The sequence below is a fragment of the Harmonia axyridis genome, chromosome 4 (genome assembly GCF_914767665.1).
Source record: "Harmonia axyridis chromosome 4, icHarAxyr1.1, whole genome shotgun sequence".
Classification (NCBI taxonomy): Eukaryota; Metazoa; Arthropoda; class Insecta; order Coleoptera; family Coccinellidae; genus Harmonia; species Harmonia axyridis.
This window is the reverse complement of record NC_059504.1, coordinates 21,459,962-21,484,642: the sequence shown is the minus strand read 5'-3', so window position 1 is coordinate 21,484,642 and position 24,681 is coordinate 21,459,962. Positions and strand designations below refer to the sequence as shown.

Genomic DNA, 24,681 nt, shown 5'->3' with positions numbered 1-24,681 from the left:
TGGAAGGAGTTTATTTGGATATGGAAAGATGTTGAGTGAATTAGATATAGTTTTATTTTCATTTTGAAAAATCATAGTCATAATGATATGTAACAAAAATTATTTTGATCGTTTTTTAAATTTATGAGGAAGAAAAAGGGAACAGAATAGCAGAGAGTAAAAGGACACAGTCCTAACCTAAGAAGAAGAAGAAGATGAGGTGACCATAGAGTTTGTGTGTTTTCCTTTGCTTATTCAAGTTATTAAAGTAAAGTATAGGCGATTATTTTTTGTGAAATGCGATGAGAATAAAGTGGATTTGTGAAGTTACACATCAGGCAAGCTCAAAAATTCTTGCCAGGGTTACTCTTGCAATATTAGGTTAAAAGTACCTAATCCTGTGGGAATAGTACTTTATTTATTGCGGAAGACTGATTTTGGATTAGACTTGTATAACGTACTATGTAAGTATTATTATTGTACTCATTGTCCTCAACAGTGAAAGTTAAACCTGTTTTCAAGAATAATTTTGGTTACAGTTCAATATTTCTATGTGTGAATCAATTTTTTTTTTTGGAAATAAGTAGACTTAATTCGTAGATTTCGTCTCATCTGCCAACTATTTTCTTGGAAATAAGTAGACTTAATCTACGTAGACCACTTTTCTTGAAACATAGTATAATGACCGTACCTTCTATCTACATATACAGATGTCTTGAGTTCATACGAAATAATATTGAAAATTTCAATGAATTATCTAGTTTTCACAAGATATCAAACAAGGAATGATCATACTTTATGCTTTCCACTGCATAGAACTACAAAATTTGAAAACTCACCATCATACAGAGGAATAAAACATAAAATCATTTGCCCTATTGTATATAAGATCATTGAATAAAAATGAATTTAAAAACCCGTAAGAAGTATTCTTTCAAATGAAAGCTATTACAGCATAGTTTATAAGAAATTTGGTTGATTTTTATATTTAGTTTATTTTAAAATATATTTTCTGTTACTGACTTGCCTTATTCATTCTTCGTAACGTCTATTAGACCAATCAATATTATTACTTATTATTAATTCGTTGATTTCGTCACATCTCCCTACCATTGGTTTGGAACGAATGAATATGAATGAACATTTCCAAAGCAAATAAATAACGGATTTTTTCAAATCCTCGTGTGTTATTCAGTGATGTTTATTGAGCACATAAAAATGGATATTCACAATTCATTTTCTGAAATTATGCAACTCAGTTACATGATTGTAAGTAGATACATATAAACAATCAGGTGCCCATATATAGGTACGGAAGCTTTTGCTTTCATTATTGATTTAATCGTTTCCTTTTGTGGAGATCATTTGGATGTAAATAGGTAATATGGTAATAAACTCATTATTTTTAGTATTTCATTGAGTAGATTATTTTCATTCATTGAATTCTTTCTAATATCGCATACGTATGAATATAAATTTGATATTTAATGCTCTAAGGTCTAAGGACTTAATAACGTTTTTATAGGGAAATTGAATCTGTTGAGACTTTCAAAATACCTGCCATACCTACCTTTATTTCATATTCTCGATAATGTCGAAATTCCAAATTCGAAATTCCAAAACACTAAAAACGAAGGAACGAAAATGCTAGTGACAAATGTGCTTACATCAAATTGACGTCATCTTATGTTTTTTCACCCAGTTCCTTTCTCATTACGTGACAGTATAGGTATCAATTATTTGAGTTTAGAGATATTTTTTCGATTAAAAATATTTTTTCTAAATTTATATGAGTAGGTATCTATATGTATATTGACGTTCACAAAAGTCTAGTAGGAGATCAATAGACACGACTATTTCTTTATACAGTCAAATAGCTAATAGAGTTATTATAGCAAATCAAATTTCAAATTCCTTTGTAGACACCATTTCTTTTCGAATATGGTTTTTAAATTCTGAATAGTTTTCAATTTATTAATTGTTAACAGAACCTATAGAATTAATCATCATGATGAAGTGATTACGATATCTACTATCGATTATTATAACTAAATTGCTATAGGCATGAAATTTTTTTTTTGGATCGTTTACTCTTTCGTGCATGTGAGAGAAATAAATTGAATGGCGTATTGAAATATTACACTTTTTTTATCTAATAAATGTATTGAGATTTTTTCCTTTATATAGGTTATCCATGAAATATCTAGTAGTGTTTGCAAAACCTTTCATATATCAGTACTTGTTGCAAGAATTGAAGCGTCCTGGAGCAGAATAGATAAATTTTGCGCCACCTATTAACCACATCTAGCTCACTGCTCACTGCAGTGTCGATTTCAAAACAATTTTAACACTCAATTAACCAAAATCAAACATAATAATTATTTGGGCAACTAGTTGAGAGAACCACAATTTGTCGTAACGAACGTATTACTAGCAATTCACCAAAAATCGAATGTCCCAACGTGTTTCACAAAATATTTTTTCTCATGTGTGATTGCATTGCAACTTCATTTTGTTATGGACAGCTAGTATTATTTAGGATCAAGTTTCGTGATTTTGACTGTGGATGAAGAAGTGGAAAATAATACTAGTTTTCTTTACTCGTACTGAATTTAGTTTATGGTGGGAACACGTTATCATGTAAAATGGTTGTACCGTTGAAATGAATAAATAAATAAATAAACATAAAAGGATCACCCATTTGAACGAAAAAGTAATTTTTTATAGTTATTTATAAATGATTATATTATTCATGTGTTAAACTTCAATAAATTTATATATCTTTATAGTATTACATCGAATTTATCAACAACAAAGAGGTTGTTCAAGTACTTAGGTTAATATTGACATATATTTTCGCAACAAATGACGAAATATACTATTCAACAACAGTTACGCAATAAGTTTATAATTAATTAATAATTTTTATTTGTCAAAAAGAAAATACAATTAAAATAAGAAAAATGAAACCTATGACAAACAAACTAAAATACCACAAAGTCAGAGGCTGTCTGTGGCTTTAAAAGAACATTACAAAAAATTACAAAGATAGTGGTCACTTCAAGAATATCCCCAATATCTTCGAAAAAGAAAAAACTGGAAAGATTAACACAGTTTGCGAAAATTGCAGAGAAAAAGCATTTTATTGTTATTATTTTACTTCACGTGAATAATTACGAAAAGTAAAATATTTCAAAACGTCAATGAGTTTTAAGAAGTTTGACTTTATAGATGTTAAATTCAGAAAAAAATTGTTTCATTAAAATAAACAAAAGTGTTGAAAGATGCTACCCATGAAACCATAGACTTTGGCGTTTAAAGTTTTTTATATCGAAATATAATGGGGACAACCTGTAGATATAATTGAAAGGGGATGAAACACTTAGCTTATTATGATTCAAAAGCAAATACATATATTATAAGTCTTTTTCCCAGAACCATGGAGGTTGAAATTTTGAAAAATACTGAAATCATACCTAAATAGTTTCCTGTGGCAACAAATTAGGTACCTGGCAGTAAATTCCTTCAGCACTTTCTTATAAGGTACCAACTTCTATAAAATGAAATTAACACCTATCTGGCGCCTATCTAGAGAGTAACACTACCAAATGTTGAAATAGGCTGAGGCAATAAACGTTATCGTTACATTGAACGAAAAACGATTTTTCTGAAAAATAAAAAATCTCTAATATTTGTATAGATTGTCCCAAATTCGATTCCCACTGTAACCATCTCAAGAAATTAGAGATTCAGAGAAAAAATCTTCGAAGACTCCCGATCTATTTTTTCGAAATATGAAGATATCATAAAGCGTCATAGATATCTTGATTCGTTCTCGAGTTAAATGACTGTTCCAAATATTTCGTTAAACATATCTTGGTTTCTGTTCTAGATATTCAAGTTATTTCCAGTAATTTTTCGATTCATATGATACCCATAACAGATCATAAAAATTAATTATCGATTCAGAGATTTAGACGTTGAGGTTTTTCCTTAGTTCATGTTTTCCCCGATTACTATTTAAATTTTCATTTTAGGTATAGGGTTTGCTTGAGTAACCTTCCCCTTTTTATAAGTAGAAATGAATGAAAAAGTGGAAAATATAGGTTGTACGACTAATTGGAAAATCTTGAGTTTTGATGAATTTGAGTTGTCCAAATTCATGATCTTCTCATAAGCACCCTGTACACCTCTACATTTTTGGACCAAACCGCAAATAGACTTATAATACTACATATTCGCAGAATCGAAAATGAAAAAGATTTTTTCGAAAAGAACTTCTGCAGAAATATTCAAAAAAATGTCAATTCTCATTGAAACAATTTTTTTCATAAGAATCTCATCAATTCATGAACCGTTGAGTTCATACCCAAGTTATGGCGTAATACTGAAATTATTATCGAATAAGCTATATAGTGATAATATACTGGGTGTGCCATTTGAAATAAGAAAGTTGTAGTCTGTTTCCGGTATAACCGGAAGTTGTACCTAGTTGTAGAGATCTGAAATTATTTTAGGGAGAGAGATCATTATCTCGAACCCAAAGCACACAGTTATAATAATTTTACCATAAACGTCCAAAAGGCCATTGGGATGAACCACCCTGTATAAGTCGAAAAACTCGATATCTTCGAAATAGACGACATTTTTGAAGACCGAACAGGTTTCAACAAATCTCCGGCTCAAAACTGCGTTGAAAAATATAGTGGGTATCCCTTTTAGAGCATAATGTATTATCAAGGATAATCGACGGTTCAACCGTTGCGTCAACTACCAAATTCCTTTCTAGAAATACGGCTCAATCGTCGGTTATCTCACCTCTATATCTATAAAACGATAATTAATTTCTATATGTCCATAATTTTTTTTGATATCTTGAACAGAAACCAATATAGGTATAGCAAATTATTTGGAACAATAATTTTTCAGAAACCTCGAGAACGAATCAAGATATCAATGATCTGCTTTCTGATACATTATTATTTCGAAAAAAGAGCTAGGGAGTTCTTAAAGATTTTTTTCCAAGTCTTATAGTACCCGAGATGCTTTGAGTGAGCATCTGATTTGGGACACCCTGTAGGTAGTTTCAACCTGATCTTTTCGAACTGCAGCTACTGCTTCAATCGCATATTGATCGCTACGCCACTGTACCTATTTCATTCCTGCCGAATTTCAAATGAAAAAATTCATACGTGTCGCTATTTCCATGTCACCCAGTCATAGGTACCTGATAGCGTCGCCGAAAACTAGGTTATGACAGTTTATCACGCCAAATTTCCATAACAATCCGTATCCGAGGGAAAAAAACAACCGGTCGAGACATCGAAGACATAACTCTTTCGTACTTATCCGCGCGTTATCAGTCACCCTTTCAGCTTATCTATCTTTATGTAGATGGCGCTACGGCGCCGAAAAATAGAGCCATCATTTAATCGAATCGTCAATTTCGACCCATCCCATAAAGTCAATTAGTCCGATGCAACCGCGATAAGGGCATCGAAAATCGCCGGCCACGCATAGAAATTAATTAAACGGGGGGAAAAAAACGTGACTATCGGCAATAATCGTCCGTTTTTCGACCGATTATATACGATGATCGCGTTCCAACAGACGATGGTGGGTATATATTGCGGGAAATATCGATTTTTTCTCGGATTTTTTTTACAAAAACTGGTGGATTTTAGGGAGAAAATGAGGAAATTCCCCAGTGAGTATAAATAAGTTTATCGATGAAATTGTTAACGCCTTAATATTTGAAGAAACTTTCAATATGAAAAAAGGTTATCAGGAAGAAGAAGAAAAAGGTTTTGTTAGATCACATAAAGTCTTAAACTTTCGTGTACTATTCATTGATTCTTCCAAGCTTTCAGCTTTATCTTGTAGCCTGTTTCGCAGACTAAATTATAAAATTAAAACGTCACAAATTTCAAGAGATGAGATATAGATATTATGTCTTAATTTAATAGGTGTAGTGAAAAGGAATTCATTATTTGTCCAATAGATGGTTTTAGTTATCTGTATCTTGCGTTGTATCGGGTTGGACTATATGGCGTTAAAAAGATGAGATTTCGCACTACAAAAACATTCTGACAGTTTTGTGATGAGTTGACTCAGTTAATTTTGAGCAAGCCACAATGATGGACACTAGCAAAAAGAAAATACCTTATATTTTATAGTTTTTCTTAGATAAAGACAAAAATACCAGTCAGGCGGCTGAAAATGTAAATAGTGTTTTTGCCCTTATACTGTAATAGCCAATCACGTGCAGTTTTGGTTTCGTCGATTCCTTTCCGGTAATTTCGATGTCAAAGATGCACCACGCACTGAAAGGCCACTGGCCAATTGTCGAAAATATCGATAAAAGCATGGATATTGTCGAGTCCTGTTTCGATTGCTCAAGAGCTTAAGAGTCCACAATAAAACGTTTGGAACACTATTTGCATAAGGCTGATCTCAAGAAAGTGCTAGATGTATGGATATCACATGAGCTAACCAAAAAACCGCATGGACCGAATTTCCACTGCGAATCACTGGAGAATCGCAACAAAATCGCCCTATTTTTGAAACGCTTGGTACCTGGTGATGAAAAGTGGATCATTTATGACAACGTCAAGCAAAAACGGTCGTCGTCGAAACACGGTGAGCCTTCGGCCAAGAGCTGTTCACCTAAAGCACAATTGTGTCAACTATGGTAGGTAATTGAAGCCTTGTTCTTAATGCAATAATAATGGTTTTCTTTTTACTACACCTTATACTTTCTTGCGCCTGGGTTTTCTTATGAAATAAATTTACGGAATATGTGAAATTTTTCCTTGTTTTTGTCCTACAAAAATTTTGGATGTTATGATTTGGAATTTGTTATGATTTACTAAAATCAATTTATATATAAAAAAACACTTGACCCGGTAGGTACCAACAAAAAATTCCGCTATTTTGCTAACCTATATGAGCCGTGACTTTTTATGCCCCCCCCCTCAAAGATCGTCTGGATCCGCCCCTGATATAGATCAATTTTAAAAATAATTTGTATGGTGATTCGTTAGTATGTTTTCCTGCTACATTTCTAGTTAGAGAAGTGGCAACCAGTGGCGTACCCAGACATAGGGGGGATAAAGAAAAAAGTTGATTATTCGTATCTGATGTCCTTTGAATTTCCAACCACTTCTTGAGATTGAGTTTCAATTCGAGTAGTTCGGAGCTTTTACTCCTAAATCTCATTAATTTTACCCGATCGATTTGACATTTATAGCCATAAATTGATTATGCCGACGACTGTAATCAAGCCCTTTGATTTAACCGCTGATGGTTGATGAATGAATTAATGATATTTTTACACAATCAAATTATTGGGCGTTGTGACTTAAAATTGATATTTTTCCTGGAGGTGGATATATCCCCCTTATCACCACCCTTGGCTACGCCACTGCTGGCAAATCAATAGTTCCCGCGAAAGTGGAAAAAGAAAATTGATATTTCAATAACACTTTTTACTGAATAAATGCCTGATATTCTGGCCACTCGGTATATTTCCATGAAAACACAGGCGAAAATTTTACATTTCTTTCCTTAGAATAGTTATTTATAATACAAGAACAGAATGCATTCATATTCTTCCACGAGTTCAAAATTCATATAATCATATACAGGGTGATTCACCGGGATGACCTATTTTTGTGCTGAAAATTTGCATGTTGGGGTTTGAGACGATATCTTTCTCCTTAAAATATTTTCAGATTTCTACAAGTTCCGGTTATATACCGGAAAGAGTCTACTACTTCCTTATTTCAAACGGACTACCCGTATATTATTGCATCATTAGATAGCTTTTTTGACGACAATTTCGGCAATATGCCATACCTTGGTAAAAACTCAACGGTTCATGAGTTAATGGGATTCTTAAGGAAAAAATGAGGACTCACTTGTTTTCCTCAATTTTTCGGCCGAAAAAGGTTTTTTCGAAAACATTTTTTTTTCGATTCTGCAGATGCGTAATGAATAATACATGAATACATGAATGAGTTATCGAGGAGGAACTTGAAAGGGAGGAATTGCAGTTTGTCCTCCTTTCAAGTTCTTCCTCGATAACTCTTGAAGTAATCATTTTGGGTATAGGGTTTGCTCAAGTAACCCCCACTATTTTGTACGTAGAATCGATTGAAATAATAGAAAATATAGGTTCTAATTTGAAAATCTTGAGTTTTGATGAATTTGAATTGTCGAAGTTCATTATCTTTTTATGAACGCCCTGTAAATTTTTGGTCCAAACCGCAAAAAAATTCACGAAAAATTGATATTTTCCGAGTGATTCGCAAAAAACTTTTTTTCATTTTCTTCAATGTTCCGTCACGAAATTTTGGTGGCAAACCTCAGATTCAGATTCAACACCCCAAAAATTATATAAAATTGAAGAAATAAAAACTACCCAAAAACTTTCCTGTGAAAAAGACATATTGACTGGACTAGGTAGTTTATGGTGCAGAGGAAAACGCGCATTCCTGCTTCCATTTCCATTTTCCTGCTGCGGAAAAGGAGAAAAAAAGAGGTTAGCTTCGTTATCACCCTCTCATTGTGTTCAGCATGGTGGTCTTATCGTAAAGAACCAGCAATACTGATTATTTATTTATGAGCTCTTATCACCACCATTCAACAATTACTACGGACACTCTGAAAATCTGTTATCAGCGCATATGTCGGCGTTGCTATCTAAGCAGGCGGATAGCAGTTCCCGGCTTTCTATTATTCAGTTTCTACATTAGATTCTTGATGGTCTTCCGATGTACAAAGAGAGAAAAGTGGAGATTGAGACGTGGATATCGGAAATAGGTTCTTGTTGTGCCGATGTTTGCAAGAGTTTTTCTTGTTTATGAACCTTCTGCCTATCTGCAATTGATTGTCTTCGCGTTTCTGAAATTAGGTTATCAGTTGTCTCTTACTAAATAGTAAAAGACCACAATCTTCTCACTATTCGATTTATCTATAGTGAATGCCAGATTCGCGTCTTAACTGCTAAAAAATCATCAAATTGGTGAATATGATACAAGACTACAAGAGCATAAATAAAACCTGAGCAAAAACTCTGTTTCCCCGTATATGAGTAGTGATTGTTTTCGGTATTTGTTTACAGAATAAGATGACATATTCATATTGAAGGGCTTCATCTTCTTCCAAACAAAATAGTTCCCCTACCTACTTCCTTTTCACCAAACGTTGACAACGTATATATTATAATTAAATCTGAAAACAAAGAGGAAAGAACCAGAAAGATGTAATAAATGTTATATATTAAGAAATTGCAACATCCAGAAGGATCTGTTTATGAAAGTTTGCTGTTTACTTTTATTTTTTTTGGTTAAACATAGATAGTATAGCAAGAAGTAAATGATTGAAATTTGGAGAAAAGAATGAAGGGTTTACAATTTTTTTTAATAAATTTGTTACCTCGACTAAAGACTAAAGGTGACCTACTTGCATGTGCAATAGCACCCCATACCATAACGCCTACTGTCCGGTGTATATGACGCTCAACAATAAACTGAGGTTCACGTCTATCTCCCTGAAAGGTAACACAAAATGGGGTCGATAATGCTGCAGTCCAAAAGAACTTATCCGGCGGTAAACCGTTTGGACAGTTACAGGATGGTCTTGTTGTCCTAATCATTCATCAGCCAAAGATCGAGCTGTCGCAAATCGGTCTCTAATGGCCAAGTCTTAGACATCGATCTTGAACTTCATTTGTGCCCCTTCGACGCCCGGTCTCTAATCTTCTTCGATTTCGGGTATTATCAAACCACGCTTGACAACATCTCATAACAGTAGTTGGATTTTTGATCGTATGGTTAGTGATTTCACGAAATGACAACCCCGTCACACGTAGACCAATAATTCGACCTCTTTCAATTTCACTTATCTGATGTCGATAAATTTCGCGTACACGTGCTCTAGGCATTTTTACAACAACTAAACGTCGACTTTGGATCTCCTCGAACAGCTTTTTAAATTAAAAAACTTGCAAAAAAATGACTACAATATTTAAGTAACAAAAATTATTTAAGTACATGAAAAAACCTTCACGATGTTTTTTCCAAATTCAATCATTTACTCCTTGCTATACTATCTATGTTTTTCCAAAAAAAAATTCCAAATTTGAACAGCTCTCTGGTTTTTGCAGTTTCTTTGTCAGTTAGTATAGTTTCCATTATATTGATTTAAAGTTATAGCGACTCATTCTTGAAAAGGATCTGAAACTGAATGAATAGCTTCGAACCACCATGAAATTCATAAAATGGACAACTATTCACCAAGTGGTCAATGATTTCTTATACGCCAAACTCACACAGTGGACTTTCAAAAGAATACCAATTTGAGTGAATACTATTGCAACGATCATGACCAGTCCTAAGTCGATTTGAATACACCAAATTTCCCTAGGAAGTTTGAAACCTAAAACCTTCTCAGAAGGAACAACGATTGGACTCTTGTTGAACACATTACAAGAACTCCATTCCGAATGCCGAATTTCCTTGTCACTCATTAGATTCAAGGAAAGTATCAATCCAGAAAGTTTTACGTGCAGACTTCAATCTGGCAGTTCTAGTATCTGGGAGGTAAGACGATTGGAAATAAGTTCAGGTAGAAATGAAATTTATCCCAAGATTTCTTGACTGCAACCTGTCTACGGATATGAGGCACTATGAGCACTGGTAACCAATATAAAGGTGTTGATCTAATAGTCTAATAATCTAATGATAATTCTTATGGAAACGTTAAGCTGTGCATCAATTTTATGAACATGAGCACTATTAAACCTAACAGAACAACAGCGTTCAGCAGCAGAAAAAAACAAGGCTAAAGCTGCCTTACGAAGAGTGCTGGCATCAGCACCCCATGAAGAACCAGCTAATTCTTGAAGAATTTTATTTCTCGACTTAACGATTTCATACGTAAATTTTCCAAGTGGACCTTGAAATTCAAAGAAGGATATAGTTTAACTCCAAGATATTTGGAAGTATAAATATGTTTCCAAACGGACTTATTGAAAGTTACTTTCAATTTATTGTGTTTATCTTGGTAATTCAAATGAAAACAGGAAACTTCTGTTTTGTTTGGATTAGGGTGGTACAAACAATTGTTCATTGTATTAAAGAATGACAATCATATCACGAATGTAAAACTGAGTTTGAGTGTTCCTTGTTGCAATTTCATTGAGTAGGAAAATGTTTATTAGGTGTATAAAGTCTTATATTAACTTCTTCGGTCAATTTCAATGATCGAATAATAAACTGAACATTGGAATAATGGAAATATTATTGAGTTAATGAAAGTTGTTCTATGATTTAATATATGATGAAATACTTCTCATTTTATTATGTTTCTGTTCATCGGTATAAAAATGATGACTAAAAAAAAAATGTTTTTCATGGAATTTATGTACTCTTTTGGTTCAGTGATATCAATCGACCCAGGGTCGGACAGAATCGATTTTGAGGACGAATACTACATCAGTAAGATGAAACTTATTGTTTGAGACCATTTTCGACTCAAGTGACCACAGAGCGATCGCTTCTCAGAGCTCAAACATGATGGGACTTAGTTTGTTGACACCAAATGTTCCGTGTCATAAAGTTCCTGATGTTTGAAATATCTCTTGACTACCTCTGTAGTACAGTGGACTGAAGAGTTGACTATGGTACCGGAAACAAATTCATTTATCTGGAGGAAACTTGGTTTTTCGAAAATGGCAGCATTATTCAACAGTGGACTCTAGAAAGAAAACAAAAAGTTTTTCAAGTATATTTAGGGGTAAAAGTGGAAGGATTACTATTTTGAATGCTGGATATTTGGATTTTTACCTGGATGTTTTGTTTTGACAGTGGTGATCATGAGGATTATATAAATCTATGAAGGGAGAATTATTTTATAATTGGGTTGCTAAACAAAGTCTTGGCATTGCATCTATAATTTATTTATATTCTATATTGAAATTAAGTATTGTTATATCTGTTTTTTGTTCTTCAATGAGTAATCCAAAAATCTAATAAATTCCAATTGCTTTATAGAATTTTTACTGAGTATTTAATCGAAAAATATATTCAGAAGAGTAACTTCAAGAATTTCTTCACCTCTTACCCAGTTGAAGATAATATTAGAATGCAATAAAATTGTAAAATTCACAAATTAAAAATAATTTCATGCAAAAATGCTTAAAGTGAGTGAGTTAAAGCTGTTATGGGCAAAATACTTCATGTAATTTAATAGTAACTAGTATAAAAGCATTTCAATAAAAAACAGAAAACTTGAGTACAAATAGTACCTATATTTTTCATACAAGTTTAATCAATCATTCATGTCATGAACAGTTTCAATAAGTAGTGACTTCAGAAAGTAATTTACACATCGGCTGATAAATTGGTTCCAATTTTGAAAGTTACAGTACAACTGTGATGTCAAAATTTTTCATATACTAAATGGATTTTTTGAATTTCATGTCTGTCTTATTATGATATGGCTCTTCCATTCACTAAGCTATACTATTTAAATTTATCAACCAGGTTTTTCTGTTTTCTTCACCAGTTTAGACACCATAGTTAAAATGATCCATAAGAGTTATTTGATAAGAATTTTGCAAGCAGGTCGGTAGGTATCCAGTGTCCATCAGTAATGCAACAATTTTTGAAGAGCCTTTGGTGAAAAGGAATATGCATATTTTAATAATCTTCAATAGGATCTTTCATGGGCAACTCTTAAATGAATAGATATCTCTTCATTGGATTTCCTTGAAATGATATAGCATTATACTATTTTTTTACGTTATATAATCTGAATTTCAATTTATTAAATCATGACTGTATGCGTCCCATCGTAATAACCGTAATTTCGAAAATTCAGGATCTTTCGGATACAAAAATGATGAAAATAATTTAAACTGGTTATTTCTATGATGAACCATAGCAATTTTTAGTGATATTTTTGTAACCAGAAATAAAGCCGCGACTAGACGTTCAAGGCCTACTTCGATGTCAATAATTCCTGAATGGACTGTACTTCCCGATTACTGTGAGAGTGTGCGCACCTTAGATCAGATATTCTCGTATGATTTTAATCTAATAATGGAATACATTATTAGATTACAACCATACGAGAATATCCTATATAAGGTGCGCACACTTTACAGTAATCAATACATTAATTGTATCCGGCTACAGAGTGTGATTTTCCCATTTATAATAGCCATCATCAGGGTTTACTGAATCACTATAATTTTCGAACTGGTATAACATACTTCGAATTTTTTTTCAACGTATAATTCTATACCAATTAGCAGAAACTTCGTACCTACATTCACTATCGAGTACCATTTCAAGAAACTTGACAGTTGGAGAATATATCCACGTAGAACGTTCTGTTGACAACACAACTGGATCTAATTACATCTATTATCATTCTATAAACATCAGATTTCACTTTATAGGTTCTTATAATTATTTTTTTTTCGTACAGGTACTCAATTCCTATGTAAAATCGAAACTGATATAGTATGGAAGAAAACATTAACACTTCGGATTAATTAAATTTGATATCGTATTCATAACATCTTCAAGAAAAAGCTGACTATTTTTTATATTAATCGATTTCCATGCAAACAAATTCTCTATCCATTGTGAACCTACAATTAGCTATTTAATTATTTGTTGATCTATTGATTTGTAGTTCTGCGTATTTATATTTCGTGAAATTCTTACCCGAGCATTAAAGTTTTTTTTTTTTTTTGGTTTTGAGCGTCTGCAATAAGACGAATAGTGAGTCGATTAACTGAATAACGTCATTCACGAATTCTTCCTGAATTTCTCTCAGTATTCAAAAATGATGATGATTTTAATAAAAAAAATCAAAAATTTCAGAACATTGTTAAAACGTGTATCTCTCCATGGAAATGGCATAACATATTCAACAGAAAATATCATAAATATAACTCATTATATCCTTTTTAAATAGTATAATTCCTATTGGAAAACGCTATATAAATGTAAAATAATAAGTTCTATGTTCATGCAGAGATTGAAGTGGACGGTTAAGTAGCTGTCATCAGAATCGCAAGACAAACATAACTTCACATCTCATAGATATATGTCTATCAATGAACGAGTGATTAAAAGCTCTTGACACAAAGTCAGTGGTTTTCGTAAATTTCTAGAATTGGCCAATTCTAACATAATATATTTTGAAAATTCAAGAAGGTGTAGTTTCTTTGATTTTTTATATTTGCTGACTGATTGGAAACAAGGGCGCAGATTTTTTTTTTTGGGGGGGGGTTTGGTAATCGAAAAAACATTGTTTGACGACAACTTTTATTCATATCTGTAATGTGAGAAAGAAAGGTTTGATAATAATAAAAACCAAAAATTACTCGAAATGTTTGCAATTTTTGATAAATAATCGATTCGATGGTTCTTACTTAATATAGGGTGTTCCTAAATTTGATTACGAAGAAAAATGAGAAATTCCTTGAATAATTTCAATAATATAATGTCCTTCACATGGGCTCGCCTACGCTTTGTTTTAGAGATACAGGGTGTGTCTTGTAGTCCTACTTTCTTGTGATACTCAACAGTTAATAAAATCTTTATTAATCTCCTCTACAGATTGAGTAAATAAGTACCAAAACTTATAATTAATTATATTAATTATGATTATATTAATTATGACAGCTTACTGGATCTTATAATAATTTGAATTTTCCTGATGATTACTGAAGAATTGTTCGACAAGAACCGACAAGAAACCAAAAAGTCTACTACTGGACCAGAGTTTCTTTTTACATTTTTCTAAACTACCAATATTCAAGGAAAGGGAAGGGAAGGAGCAATGAGAAAAAAACTTGAACTTTAACATCTCTATCTCGAAAACAAAATGTTTGTGGACCCAAATTATAGGATAGGACAATATATTTCTAAAAATGATCCCAGGGATTTGTCATTTTCGTTTGTACCTCCAATTTAGGAACACCATATAGATATAGTCAATTCAACACTGATGTTTTCACAAATAAATTGCAATTTGAATTGAATATACATATTAAGTTGTAAAACACAGCACTGACAATTTTGCTATGCGAATAACTCAGTTCAGTTCTTTGATAACTGCAGTATTAAAACTTTGTGACGAAAATGATAAAAAAAAACCGAAAATAACGGGAACCGATGACGAATGCAAAAATCACAGATGGCAAAACAAGGGGGACTCCAACAAAACGGGTTGATAAAGGAAAATAATCAACCTCGGACATATAGATGTGCTCGTGGTGCTGTTAAAAGGTCCGATTTTTGCTCCGTGTCGATTTTAAAAGAACAGTAAAACGGTTCATTTTATGGAAAAATTTTCGTTCTTCGTCTCTGAGAGAATTCTGAAATTTTATATTTTGGAAATCTTGGGGGGGCGGGGGGTGGTTGTAATTACCCCCAGTACCCCCCTTATTGATCGGAAAATGAGAGATTCGACGTTTTGGTAGTTCCGAAGTTGTTCTATAGCCGTCTATTTATAACCAAAAAGGTCCTTATTGGAACATAATATCTAATTGGGAAAATTGGGGGATACAATTAACTTCTGCCTATCTTATCTACAACTTCGTTAGGGATGGTTTCTGGTTGACACGTGCTACGTTCCGAAACAGCTTGCACCCCATGTCTTATCTGCAGATGCTCCCTTATCTATCGAAACTTTGCGCTTGGCACTTCTTTCAGAAAAAAAGTTCCGAACGTAAAGTCACATGTCGAATAAATCGAGAAGGAGAATATTTCAAACTATTCGAATATGAAATGTTCGTATCGAGTTTTTTACAGATATCAGTGATTAATTTATTATCATTAACACCCACCAAGAGATAAGTTTTATCATAAGGAAATATGATAGGAGTGTGTTGTTTAAATTACAGATTCTCAGAAAGCTGATAAATCGAAGCACTAGAATTATAGAAGTCATACGGTGTTTGGTGTAAGGTCAGAACGATGATATTTCTCGATTTAATATATCAGTTTGCATTCTTCAGTTTTGAGATCTCTTTACCACCTTACAAAAATTGATTCATATTATTAGACCCATAACAGACAGTGTTATTGAATCGAGAATTTATCGAAAAATCTATGGTGTCCAAAAAGTAATTACACAATGGGAACAACTGTAGATTTCATAGAAATCAATGAAGATCCAAAAGTTTCTCTATTTCAGTATCGTAATGCGTTCATTACAGTAATAAAAACAATGCTGTAATGAGATCATTACAGCATTTTTTCAGTTATATTTTTCGTTTTGTGGTTGACTTCCGATCCTATCAAATTTCAAGATATTTTAATTGTCAATATAATATAATTTGGATATAGTGAAATGATTCGTAACATTATTCGCAATTTCGCTTAATTCGATTTCGTCAGACATAATTCACGAATTCAATGCGTAATTGTAAATTAATTCAAAATTCGAAACGTACGATTCATATTCAAATTCAAATAATCTGTCAATTTTCGTAACAGTCACACTAACTGCCAAGATACAAAACAAAAGTCCCTAGGATGTATAATCTGATTTTTGCATTGAATTTCGACAATATTTCACAAAACTTGTCTGAAATAGAGAAAATATCGTCTAATACTCGTTGCAGAAGGCAATTCCAACACTTGGAATAGGAACCCATTCTGCAATTTGTTTTACACGACGAAATATATATACATGTACAAATAATAACCATAAAAAATTTCCATGGTTTGTCAAATATAGAAAGAAATGCTAAGCTAGTCAAATATATAAAAAAATAAATATAAAAACATTTAAATGTATAAGAATATACACAGAAAAAAGCACATAATCGAACAAACTCAATGTTCAAAATTTAATATAATTTGAAATCACTCAACCTATATATCGTTTTCTCCAAAAGTAACTTTTTCACTCTTTTGTGAAAAACGGTGGGACTCAATTTCTTGAAAGATTCTAGAAGTTCATTATACTGTTTGATACATGTGTTGTTTGGGCCCTGTTGGCTTTTCCCTATTCTGGCCGATGGTATGGCAAATGCACTTTTCCGACGCTTGTTGTAATCATGAAAATCTGAGTTTTTTTGAAATTTTAACCTGTGCTGATGGACAAAGTTGAGATAGGTGAGTATGAAGACTGCCGTGATGGTCAAGATATTCTCTCTCTTGAAGACCTCTCTGCAACTCTCAGTAGATTTCATCTGAAAAATGGCTCGTACTGCCTTTTTTTGTTGCAGTAGGACTCTCTCAGCATCCGTACTTTGCCCCCACAAGATGATACCATATATGGCCGTACTGTGGAAGGAAGAATAATACGCTAGTTTTGCGACTTCTGTTCTAGTTATTTTTCTCATTCTCCGAATCATGAAAATCGATGTCGATAATCTTTTTACATAAATTTGTTATATGATTCCTCCAGCTCAGGTCAGATTGAAATTCCAGTCCTAAATATTCGATTGATGTATTAATATCTGTTTTACTGGTGAAGATGATACCTATTCTGGGTCTTGAAATCATTCATGAGTCCTGAGTCCATTAGCCGAAAACCACTCCTTACTCGTACATATTTCATTCATTTGTTCAAAAAGGAGGAATCATCTGCATAAATACAAACTGCATCTGATGGTATGTTCTTGAAGATATCATTTATATATATCACGAAAAGGATCGGCCCAAGAATTGACCCCTGGGGGACACCAACAATTACCTCTCGCAATCCTGAATTTTAGAATATTCTATCATTCTATCAACTCCGGAAAGCGTATGATAACTTTGACGTACCTATTATTGTTAATAATGACATGAAGAAGGATTATATTTCGCAAAATTCATTTTGATCTGCTTCACCCATATTCAACATAGAGGTGATATCGTACCGAGGTAAATGAGGAATTCAGCATACGAGTAAATAACATTGAAGTTGGAATAGTATCGGTTCGAAGGCTATTACAAAATCTTTATGTACATAGCTTTCAATGTATCACTTTGAGGTCAAATTTTGTGTTGATAAGACCGTAGCCCTAAGGTGGGTTCGGTGGGGCCTGGAAAAATTAAATCTATGGAAAAGGAAATGACTTAAATAATCTTCATCTAGAATGTCCTGATGTGTTATGGTTTATATGATACTCAAAACAGTTGGTGATTTTAAATGGGTTACCTAACATTTTCGAAAAACCTCTCATTTAAGGAACACCAACTTTGTTCTATGTCTCTGAAACAGTATTAAAATTCTATGATCTGTAATAAAAATTACTGAAAAAAACGTTTCGGAATTTTTTGAATATCTAGAACAGAAATCAAGATAAAGCGAAATATTTGAATATCTGAGTCCTATAGTTCTGGAGATGCAAAAGTGAGCTTCGAATTTTAGACACCCTGTACATATTTATGGAACATCCCGACACATGTCAAATTTAAATTTTAAATTGTCATTGTTCTTCGTAAATTTGCGAACCCTACCTGCAACCCCCTCCGAATCAGTACAGCATGAGAAAAGCCCTTGATACAATTCAAAGGTTAGCCTGTGTTTGTAATGTTCTTATCACTGGAGCTATGAGAACGTGCCCAACTAGGACATTGGAGATTATTGCAGATCTCACACCCCTTCATCTAGTGATAAAGAGAGAGTGGCCTATGAGGCCATTCTAAGACTATACAGGGAAGGGACCGACAATGAGGGAATTAGAAATAAGAGTCTGGTCCTCCCTGACAAATGACATACTATCAGCGAACCTTCCCAGTGACGGAATGATAAAGAAAATTAAAATTAGCATCGAAAAAAGCTTAATTACACACAAGATCTTTCCCTATTCAGAAATGTTATCATATTCATTTTATTGCAAAAATCAAAATATGAAAAATAGTGACTAGATAAATTTGGTAAAATATCAAGTTATGGATGTTAATGATTAATGAAGTAGATGTTTAAATTATTTACTGCGAACACTTTGGAAACATCCAAACCTCAAATGCATAATTATTGTACAATTATTGGTCGCAAACTCCGCAAATTTTTTTTAGAGTCAACTGACCTTTCCCGAAATTTTTTCAAGCTAATTGCAGTTGGCTTGATATGACGGCACACAATAATTGGAACACAAAAAATGAGGCGCGTTGACAATACCATGGGATTACAATAGAATTCTTATCGCGCAATCTGGATTCCAGATCAAAATCTGTCACGTCTGTCACTGATCGGATAAGGAATTTGAATTGAATCGAAATTTCCCATCATGAGATTCAGATCGATCGATTTACAACTTGAGCCTCTGTAATTGGAGTAAAAAAAAGCTGTGTTTAATTCATAATGAAACGAAACATTCCAAGTTTTGTGAGAATGATCATCAATATTAACAAACATGTCGGTGTAATTGTAGTGAAAAAAATTCTATAAATAAATACAAGGTGCGGCCAATAAATTTAGTTCTTTATATAAATACTGCAAACCACAATACTCATTTTTAAATAAAAATTTTCAGAAATGCACATTTATCCATCAACACAAAATTTACCAAAATCCGGATGATATATTATGAATTATGCAGGGTTTTTAAAAACACGAGGCAAAAATTCGAAAAGTTATTCTTTGGACTATTTTAAGGATATTTCATGCTTTGATTATTTTTGAAAAAGTGCTTTATAAAACGAAATAAATTTTCAACAAATAACAATTTATTTCTTGAAATTACATGTAACATTTTTACCCACAATAATTGTTGAAAATGGCTACCTCCAGCTCAGATGCAACCATCCAATCTTCTCCTCATAGACTGCCGAACTTTTTCGAAAACACCAGGGTTGTTTCTTATTGAGTCAAAACCAACAATTACACGATGAATCGAATCCAAAGCGAGGAAAAACACAACAGTCAGCTGACAAGGTTATGGCATCAGTATTCTGGGATGCGCAAGGTATAATATTCATTGATTACCCCCAAAAGGGCCAGACCATCAAAAAATGTGTTTACTTTGGCACGACCGGGGACTTTTCAATTGGCCTGTTAATAGATTGACTGCTGATAGTTCAGCATCACTACGCTCGGCTAGGAATTCAGTCAAGGCAGTCAATCCTCGAATCAATCTACTTTGTTGCCGAGTTGAACATAGGTGCCTATAATTTTTTCTTCGATTGTTAATAATGATATAAATTATGTAGGATATTGTATTTGCTTGATTATAGAATAATCACTCTGCTGCCTAGGCACGAGAGTTTTTTCCAAAAAACTGTCAGATATTTCACAGGTGGTCGAACTATAATTATCATGGCCATATACATTTCCATATAGCAACCAACCATTCCAACAATTGCGATTTTTATGAAATTTCGTTTTAATTTATCACTACATGAAAAATAAAAAGATTGTGGGAATTGTAATAATTTGCAAATACAATATCCGTTTATTATAAACAATCGAAGAAAAAATTATATGTTTATTTCGGCAGCAAAGTACTGCCTTGGCTGAATTCCAAGCATGGCTACGCTCGGCTATTAACTATTAGCCGCGGCAGTGAATCTACTACTTTGCTGCTTAGTGAAACAAATAACTATCTTCTCTTATTGGAGGCAAATATTAATTTTGGAGGCACATATCAATCAGCAAAGTATTACTTTTCCTGCCTAGACAAGGCAGCCAAACAATTCTCAATTCACAATTTCTGCCTAGACAGCCAAAGGATTATTCTCAATGGGAATAAAACTGCCAGAAATTTCATAAGTTAATTTACCAATACAGGAAAAATAAAATGATTGTGGCAATCATAATAATTTGCAAATTCAATATCCTACAAATATCATAATGACAAATCGGAGAACAAATTATAAATTCAACTCGGCAACAAATTTTATTGACTGCCTTAGCTGAATTCTTAGCCTCGATACGTTGGGCTGAGAACTATCGGCCGCGGCAGTCAATCGACTACTTTGCTACCTAGTAAAACAAACAACAATTTTTTAACCTCCTGTATGAACCGAACGTAATTTTTTCAACCCCCGTATATAAGACCTTATTTCGCATCGTATTTTTCATCATTCTCGTCACGCCTGTCGACACAACACGAACAAGATCCTGAAAAATGCCATACACGGTGGCAGGAAGACGACTTGGGCGTATAATTGATGATGGCCATTCTTCACCGCATGACGTCAAACCCGCAACGTCATGTTCCGCATACACGTGATCTAATGGCACATTTGTAGGAGAATACGAAACGGGTTCGTTTCCATTTGTACCGAAGGCACGCAAACGCCTGAAGGCGACGAAAAAAGACACAGACGCGTATGATCTACGATCCAGAGAAATCAGAGACCGTTTTGAAGATACGCCGCCTACGGGTTCTGATGATGGGATGATACTCTTACACCTATCAGTGGCATATGGCTTCGTCGTATTCGGATAGACTGATAAGGTAACAGGCCAATTGAAAAGTCCTCGGTCTACCATAGTAAAACACATTTCTTTCGCAAAATTCGATTTTATTATTCAACATAGTTGCCTTCTAGGGTGATACTGCGATTAAAGCAATTTTACAACTTTTCGATACCTTTTTTGTTGTACGATTTGTCTTTCGCTTCAAAATAGACCTCAGTTTCGGCGATTATTTCTTCATTGGCGCTAAATTTCTTTCCAGCGAGCATTCTTTTGTGGTCTGAGAAAAGGAAAATGTCGCTGGGGGGCCAGATCTGGCGAATACGGGGATATGCAGAAGTAATTCGAAGCCCAATTCATGCAATTTTGCCATTGTTTTAATTTATTTGTGACACGGCGCATTGTCTTGATGAAACAGCATTTTTCTTTCTTCAAATGTGGCCGTTTTTCAACGATTTCACTCTTTAAACGATCCAATAACGACCATTATAAAAGACAGATGCGTATGATCTACGATCCAGAAAAATCAGAGACCGTTTTGAAGATACGCCGCCTACGCGTTCTGATGGGATGATACTCTTACACCTCTCAGTGGCATATGGCTTCGTCGGAACTGACTGATAAGGGATAATCTGAAGGCAAGTCGTGGTACTCCTTGAGAATTTCATAGAGGTTGGATGGAAATCGTGGAAGTATAAAAACTCAAGTAGTGTGACACAATGCTTCCTTTTCCTACTTTCTTAAACGGTTAGGTTAGGTTGACACTAGGGATTCATCAAGCCAAGTAGCTTGATATTTTAACCAACTACTTGACTTGAAAATCAAGATCGTGAAAAAATGCATACTTGAGCTTGACTTTAGATATTTATGGCTAGACTTTATATCAGGCTACTTGATATTACTCGAGCTTGATATGTACGCGTCGAACGACATACATTTCTGCAATCTCGTGGGCACTTAGACTAAATAAGGGGATTCCTCGAGCGCCGAGAGACTGAAGCATTCGCCAGTGTGACTTAATTTATAGTTTTCTCACATTTTTATGAAATCTAGGTATTGGCAGATTTTGGTAATTTCAGAAATATCTTTCCAAACTTGGCCAAAGTGGCCAAGGATTTTTTATCAACGTCAGCATCTTAATTTCCTGTTAAAACCCGCAATAGGTTAGGCTACAAATCTGAAAGATGCCTCATGTGTCTTATATACTGGATGGAAAATTATGAAATCAAACAAAGCCTGGAGGTTTATCAATGAAACTAATTTTTTTAAATTTTGTTATGATTTATAGTGATTTAATTCATGTTTCTATTTGAAAAAAAGTTGATATTTCCGGTTCTTTTATACAATAAGTTTGATAAATAAAAGTGTTTTTTGCAAGGTTTAAAAATGGAGGTAAAATGAACAAAACTGAGTCTTCTTAAAAATTTTGAACGTAATGTAATTTATAAATTTCCTGATAGATTCTTCATAGGTGCTTTACATAATGCAATGTTTACACAAGTCAGTTGTAGCAGCAAATAAAAACTTCAAACAAGGACATTACGGAAACATCCAATATTATATGTATAACTCCAAATCAAACATCAATTCTTTGGAACTAAAAATCCATTTCTGCTGGGAAAATATTATCTACATATATAGGCTAAGTCTTTGACGTGTAGATTCACAAGGACACTTTTTTCCTTTCCAATTTTTCCCGATTCAGCCTAGATGAAAAGATATATCCATTTTGAGTTTTCATAATGAGCACACTCCAGTTTTTCCAACCATAAAAAAAATCAGAATTGCAACCTGTGGTCAGAGATATTTATTACACTGTTGAGTTTTAAGGTTATGTTATTCAGGAGGTTGTTCACTAAATAAATATCGTCAAAAACTTGAAGAAACTCAACAACACATTGAATTTCCATACATAATTTCAAGAAATTCAAGATAATTGAGTACTATACTTTCCGAAAAAATTTGTCTGGATACAAAACAAGGTACCTACTGTGTTTTTGAAAGAAATTCCTCTATTGAATGAAAAAACATTTGTGTGATTATATAATATGGATTATTGATTTGTTCAATATTTCTGGAGCCATCAGAATGAAAATGTGCATATGAATCAAAAGAATGTTATGACTATGTGTTCAACTGATGATGGATAAGTTGGACTCCACTTGCGATTAAATTGGTTTTATAATGTGTACTTACACCTAAACTGTAGTAATTTCCGAAATATCCATTTAATGTATGTACTGTAATTAAAATTTTTTTAAGCAACAAAAACTGTAATTATTACCTGAACTTCTGTCATTGATCATTTTGTTACAGAATTACATTCTTCATGTTATAGTCAACTATACTACTGGATTCATCTTGAATTTGGGATTGAAAATAAACTAGTAGGTATTGTTCAAACTATATATATATATAATCTGTATCCCATTTGATACCTTTCGGTGTATGGGTTGTTCAAACTATAAATATTCCCAATTCAATATCCGTCTTCTTTCAACTCACTGAATTTGTTTTCACATTAGAACAATAATTATGGCCCCCATGAAAGATTGTTGTGGGTTTCCAAGTCATACCCCTCTTATTATAGTTGCTTCTCAAATTAACTATTTGGTCACTGTGTTTCGATTATTACGTTTCAAGAAAACTCTCCTTCTTCCGCTCTTTCTGCAAAAGCAAAATATCTATAACAAAATTTTGGGCCTTTTAACAATTTCGACGTTTTCTGTGAACTTCACGACCAATTTTGAACTTTTTATCCAACTTCGAACCAACGACCTATGAAGCGCAGACCTGGGACTACCGTCAATAAAAAAAGGTCTACTTAGGAATTCTTGGAAATCGTATAGATATTCGAAGAAGGTTGCTCTACCTCAACCGTAACCTTACCCATTAGATGTCTGACACAACCGCTTTTATTTGACTTTTTTAGTGGATGTTCGAGGTTTGAGAGTAATTTATACGTTTCACTCAGAGAATGAATGGTAATCCTGAAAGGTCTCTACTCATGTCTTAACAATGTTTAAAGACTAAGATAAGTAAATATTGGCAATATGCAACTTTCGCACTTCTAGAAGTGCGTAATTGTCCTACAAGTCGAGTTGTGTACTATACTTTTTCTACGAACGCAATCATTTGCATAAAAACTTAGGCAAATCCAAAAACTGGTGGAATGTTATGACATGATTACGTAACTTCAAAAGATTTTATCTTATTGGTTATTCGCCGTGCGATATACTTTTTTACAGATACCGTATTGGTTGTTGATCGTGCTCTCTGTTTACGGTAAAGTAAATCGCACAGGTTTCCTATTCC

At 33.4% G+C, this 24,681-nt stretch overlaps 1 protein-coding gene across 4 annotated transcripts in view; it reads right to left on the bottom strand.

The window, feature by feature from the left end:
• LOC123677790 (GATA-binding factor A-like) overlaps positions 1-24,681 on the bottom strand; it is a 134,790-nt gene that overhangs the window by 35,759 nt on the left and 74,350 nt on the right. The window lies entirely within an intron of this gene.